The sequence below is a fragment of the Alligator sinensis genome, unplaced genomic scaffold, assembly GCF_000455745.1.
Source record: "Alligator sinensis unplaced genomic scaffold, ASM45574v1 scaffold9_1, whole genome shotgun sequence".
NCBI classification, from domain to species: Eukaryota; Metazoa; Chordata; order Crocodylia; family Alligatoridae; genus Alligator; species Alligator sinensis.
Genome location: NW_005842304.1, coordinates 323,359 through 329,851, shown reverse-complemented (window position 1 = coordinate 329,851; position 6,493 = coordinate 323,359).

Below are 6,493 nucleotides of genomic sequence, written 5' to 3'. Positions count from 1 at the left end.
GTTGGGATCAGATGCCCCCAGCCAGATGCCTATCCAGCCTTCTCTTAAAGACCCACAAGGTAGGGGAGAGCACCACCTCCCTTGGAAGCCCATTCCAAATTTTGGCCACCCTTACCGTGAAGAAGTTTTTCCTGATGTCTAGCTTAAATCTGCTCTCTGTCAGTTTGTGACTGTTGTTCCTTGTTACCCCGAAGAGGCACCCTAGTGAACAGAACATCTCTGATCCCTTGATGTATCCCCCTAATGAATTTGTAGGCAGCCACAAGATCACCTCTCAGCCTTCTCTTGTGGAGGCTGACGAGGTCCAGGTCCCTTAGTCTCTCCTCATAGGGCTTGGCTTGCAAACTCTTAACCATACGAGTGGCCCTCCTCTGGACCCTCTCAAGGTTATCCACATCCTTCTTAAAGTACAGCACCCAAAACTGGATGCAGTACTCCAACTGTGGTCTGAACAATGCCGCATAGAGGGGAAGTATCACCTCCTTGGATCTATTTATCATGCATCAGCAGATGCATGACAGAGTGCGGTTAGCTTTGCTGATGATTTCCTCACACTGACTCATGTTCATCTTGGAGTCCACTATGACTCCAAGACCCCTTTCCGCTTCTGTGCTGCTGAGAGAGTCATTCCCCAGCCAGTTAGGTGTGCTGGATATTTTTACGCCTTAGATGCAGCACTCTGAATTTGTCCTTATTGAACTGCATCCTATTGTGCTCTGCCCAGTTTTCCAACCTGTCCAGGTCTGCCTGCAATCATTCCCTACCCTCTGGTGTGTTCACTTCACCCCACAATTTAATATCATCTGCAAACTTGGACAGAGTACATTTTGTGCCCACATCCAAATCACTGATGAAGACATTGAAGAATACAGGTCCAAGGACCGAACCCTGTGGGACCCCACTGCCCACATCCTTCCAGATCAATATCAATCCGTCCACCACCACTCTCTGGGTGCGACCCCCCCAAGCCAATTTGCCACCCACTGGACTGTGTAATCATTTAAGTCACAGCCTCTTAATTTATTTATGAGAATGGGATGAGTTACCATATCAAAGACCATCCTGAAATTCAAGTATACAACATCTACTTCTACTCCTGCATCTAAGCGTTTTGTGACCTGGTCATAAAAATATAACAGATTAGTCAGACATGATCTACCTGCTACGAATCCATATTGGTTGCCCTACTGCATTATTTTTCCCACTGGACTCACACAAATATGATTCTTAATAATCTTTTCAAAGACTTTTCCAAGGATAGAGGTGAGACTTACTGGCTTGTAATTATTCAGATCCTCCTTCCTCACCTTCCTGAATATAAGGACCAATTGGCCCTTTTCCAGTCCTCCGGGACCTGACTCGAGCACCACGAATGCTCAAACAGCCATGCCAGTGGTTCTGCTATGACACCGGCCAATTTCTTCAGTACTCTTGGATAAAGCTCATCCGGGCCTGCTGACATGAACACATCTGTCACAGGCTGGGGTCCTTAAAGATGGCCATGATCTCCCCAAGGCCCCTTTACTGTGCCAAGTTGGCCCAATGGGCACCCTCTGTTCTCATCTGCCACATCTTTGATGGACTGATTAATAGGGAGGCTGCCTTTAAGTCCTCTCGGACACAGTTTTGATTGGTTCTCTGGACCCGGTGGGTTACTGGACCCTTGGTGCATCCTGCTTCAAAATAGATGTCACGATGTGTGTTCTTGGGCACCCTAGCCTTATAGGCTGTGTGTGGCTCCAACCACCTCTTTACCATGCCCCAAGCCTTGCAGATGGTACCAACGTTGTCTGGTCTGGGCCTTGTTGTAATTTGGCCCCCTTGTCCTCCCTGGGCTCTCCACAGCCCTGTCTCGCTCTGCGCCTCACTGGTGCCTGGGCTCTCCACAGCCCTGCAAAGTTTGGCGCCCTCTCTGGTGCCAGGGTCTGTGCATCCCAAATGCTGCACCCTCTCTTGCGCTGGGGTCCCCACACTGCCATGGGCCCTCTATGAGGCCTCCTCCTTCCCCTAATAGCCTCACCCAAACCACCGGTCTTATACAACAGCAAACAAACCACAAGCCGCCCAGCTATAACATAAATTCAAGCCGCCCAGCTATAACATCATTCAAGCCACACTGGGGGTGCTCCATCCCTCACCAGTATCAGAAGCTATATCTGCAGTCAGGCCTCTCCCCTTTGCTTGCTCCGGAAGAGCTCCTTCCCCCTTGGTTGCTGGCAGGGAACTGCCCTCTTGGCCTCAGCCCTGGGGTTTATATATGAGCCAGGCCCTGCACTTTCCGGTCAGCTGACCGCTGGCAGGTGTGGGCCACTAGCTCGTTCTGGCTCTCCTGGTAACCAGCAGCTGGGGCTTCCAACTCACTGCTAGGGCTCTTCCCCTAGCAGTTTCAGCTCTTTAAAGGAGCAGGGCACCCTAGTGTCCTGGAACAACATCCAGTCCATCCAAGTGACTCTGCACTAAGTCAGCATCAACAGTTGGTAGGCTGGTGTCCCTCTGATGCCCATCTAAGAAGCCATTAGGAGACTTATCTTGATCCGTGTTCAAGAATACTGAGGCAAAAAACTCATTGATGAGCTCAGCCTTGTCCCCGCTGTCTGTCACTAATTGCTCCTGCTTGTTCAGTATGGTTCCTATGCTGCCCTGCACCTTCCTTTTACTCCCTACATACCTAAAAAAAGACTTTTTGTTGTCTAATTTGTGTTACCAGCCTCAGCTCTGTAGTTGCTATGGCCTGTCTAATTGCCTCCCTGCAAGTGAGGGCCAAGTAAATATACTCCTCCTTGGTAGCTTCCCCCTGCTTTCACTGCCTATATGCCTCTTTTTTGCTTTAGGCTTCCCTGGATTTCTGTTTAGCCAAGGAAGTTTTTTGGCCCCTTTCTCCCCTTTCCCTCACAATGGTATCATTTCCCTCTGCGCCTGAAGGATTGCTTCCTTTAGGCATGACCACCCTTCCTGGACTCCTATCTCGTCAGTACTCCTATCCTGCAGTGCATCATTAACGCATCCCCTGTAGCCAACACCAAGTCCAGTAAGGCATTCCCCCTAGTGGGACCGTATACCTCCTGCATTAGGTGAAGGTCCTGTATGCAAGTTAAGAACCTACATGAACGGGTGGGATTTGGCTGACTGCTCCTCCCAGCAGATGTCAGGGTAGTTTAGGTCCCTCATGACAACCACGTGCTTAGATCATATGGTCTTTGAGAGCTGCCTCAGGAATTCCAAGTCTAGCTCTTCCTCTTGATGTGGTGGTCTGTAGCAGACCCCCACCACCAAGTCCCTTTCCCCCCGACCTCCATATATCCTAACCCACAATACCTCAACTTTCTCCTCCTCTGATCCCATTTTGATTAGGGTAGATGTATAATGCTCCTTAACATAGATAGCAACCCCCTCCCCACCGTTCTTCCCTACTATGTCCCGTCTGTACAACCTATAGCTCTCAATGTGTACTGCCCAATCATGGGTAGGGTCCCACCAGGTTTCCATTAGCTCCACTAAATCAAAGTTATTGTCTGCAAGCAGGAGTGCAAGTTCTTCCTACTTGTTCCCTATGCTCCTAGAATTAGTATAGAGGCACTTGAGCCCTCTGAATGGTGCCTTTGATGCCTGCCCATTCTGATGCCCAATGGGCCCCTTAGTACTTGCATGGGATGTTCTGTTGCATGTCTCATAGACTATAGGTCCTAGCTTCTCTTCATCTTCTGCCTCCCCATCCCCCATCAAACCTAGTTTAAAGCCCAACGTAGGAGATCAGCCAACCTGTAAGAAAAGAGACACTTACTTTTTGCAGAGAGATGAAGCCCATCATGTCCCAGGAAGTCCCTTGCATGGAAGTGCAGATCGTGGTCCAGGAAGCCAAAACCGCATGATGGCACCAACTCTGGAGCTGCTGGTTGACCTCCCTGACACAGGTGATGTGATGCTTACTGCAACCACTGACTGGGAGGATTGACAAGAAGACCATCTGTGCCCCACTCTTCCTAAGCCTGATCCCCAGAGCCCTGTAGTCACTCATGATACGGTTCCTATCCTAAGAGTTCCTATCTCTTTCCTGAAGAATCCATGGATCAAGGCTACTGGGGGGAGGAGGGGTGGGCAGTGTGAAGAGGCAAGAAAAACCTCTCATGAGACACTGGTGGGAGAGGGAAGAGACCTAACTGCCACACCGGAGTTGGCAGTAATGACAGGGATGCAGCCGTCACAGGAGCCATGCTTTACTCATTGCTGCTCCTTCCAGATTGGTCCTTCCCATGGCTGTGTCAGTATTTCTGGCCTGTCGCCAATACCAGAAGAAAGAGAGGATGGACGGAGGAAGGGAGCACATCACCTAGAGCATGGAGACGCCAGAGCCAAAACCCTGGGAGACAGGGAGAGGGCTGATTCTCAGCCCGGGAGCTCAGAGGAGGTCTGATTATCAGAGATGCCACCAATGAGCTGGCAGTGGTGAAAGCTATGAGAAGACCTGGAAGGAACCCACGTCACAAGAAAGAGCTGTGTGTGGAAGAGCCAGTGACACATGGAAAACAAGGTTTTGTTTCAGTTCTAATTTACGTTTGTTCTGAACTGTGAGAATCCTGTTAGGCTGGGTTCCAGCCACTCTGGAAAAGGGAAAAGCCAGTGACAGCCCTGGGACAGAGGGCACTGGTGGAGAGATCCAAGTCCATTACTCGAGGACAGAGCCAAATCAACGAGGATCAGTAGCAAGGCTTGCCCCATTGTTGAGGATTGAAAGATCCAGCAGGAGCCACTAAGGACCAACTGAGATATGGCAAAGATTGACGTACACGCCCAAGTTTGTAGGCAAAATTGACTGAGGACTTTCCTGTATTTTTCTCATAGATTTCATAGACATTAAGGCTGGAAGGGACCTAAAAGATCATTGAGTCTAGCCCCCTGCCCCAGGGGCAGGAAATCAGCTGGGGTCACAGGATGCCAGCAAGATAAATCTCCAATTGACTCTTAAAGGAGTCCAGAGTAGGTGCTTGCACCACCTATGGCAGCAGTCTGTTCCAGGTCTAGGGGGCTCAGACAGTAAAGAAGTTCTTTCTTATGTCCAGCCTGAAATGGTCTTGGAGGAGTTTGTGACCATTTGACCTTGTCATCCCGTGGGGTGCTCTGAACAGGCATTCCCCCAGATCCTGATGTACACACCTCATATACTTATAGGCAGCCATCAGGTCCCCCTGAACCTGCACTTTTCCAGGCTGAAAAGTCCCATAGCTCTCAGCCTCTCATCATAAGGCCTGTTTTCCTGCCCTCTGATCATGCACGTAGCTCTCCTTTGGACTCTCTCAAGCTTCTCCACATCCTTTTAAAATTGTGGAGCCCAGAATTGGATGCAGTATTCCCGCTGTGGCCTCACCAAGGTCATGTACAGTGGGAATATGACATCCTGGGATTTGCTAGAGAAGCATCTATGGATGTGTGAAGAAGTGAGAGAGAGCAAACAGAAGCCCTGAGGTGTCTTACATTGCTGGGCAGGGAAGGTCAGGAGAAGAAAAGCAGCTTGCAGCAACTGGCACAGAGAGTGAAAACAAACAACACTCACAGCATGGAGGGCCAGCAGGGCTGTAGCTGGAGACCGGAAGGGAAGAGAAACACCCACCACACTTCCGGAGCAGCAGGTATTTCCAGCCCCAGAGAGAGGCAGAGATGGGGTCAGTTCCCTGCAGGCCATGGGGAGAGAGGAGTGGCTGAGTATCCGGGCAGGCAAGGGTTACAAAAGTTGCCAGAGGAATGCTGCAGGAGTGACCCTGAGCAGGAGGCAGGTGGAGGCCTGCACACACACAGCTGGTGATAATCTCCAGAGCAGAGTGTCAGCAGAGGATCCAGAGGAGAGGCCTGAGGAAAACTGCAGTTACAGGTTAGAGCCTTGCTGTACATGGGAGAGATCCCATTGAGACTGTGAATGTTCACAAGGGAGCAGGGCAGGCCTGTGTAGAACAGCAACTGGACTAACTGATTTGTTGATCATTGTAATTGGGATTTGAGAGCCTGGCCCTGGGTGAAAGGGGACATAGACTGAGCCTGGCAAGGAGGCTGAGAGCAGTCGGGGGTTTTCTTGGTTTTTCCTTTTTCTTTGATATTTTGAGCACAGGCCAAGACCAGCCCTGGAAGGGGTGTACCTAATCAAGACCAAAGGTCATCCTGGTAATAGAGGGCTGACCAATGGGCACTATTCAGACCTAGCTGCAGAGAACTACGAGTGCCATCTGGAGAGGCTAGGCTGGGGTAAAGGGGAGGTTTGGAGCCACACAGAAGAAACAGGAATCAAGACCAGGCAGGATCACCGCAGGCAGTGCCTCCTAGGAATATAATTTCATCAAAGTTGTGGAAGATAAGAAACACAAGACCAATCTCCTGGCAGACCAGATGATCTGAAGCCAAGGCCCAACCTGTTGCTGCTGTGCGGGCTGGCTCCCGGTCCCGTCCTCGCCGGGCGCGAGCTGGGCCCGTCTGTGTGCACGCGGGCTGTGGCCGGCAGCCCAGGCAC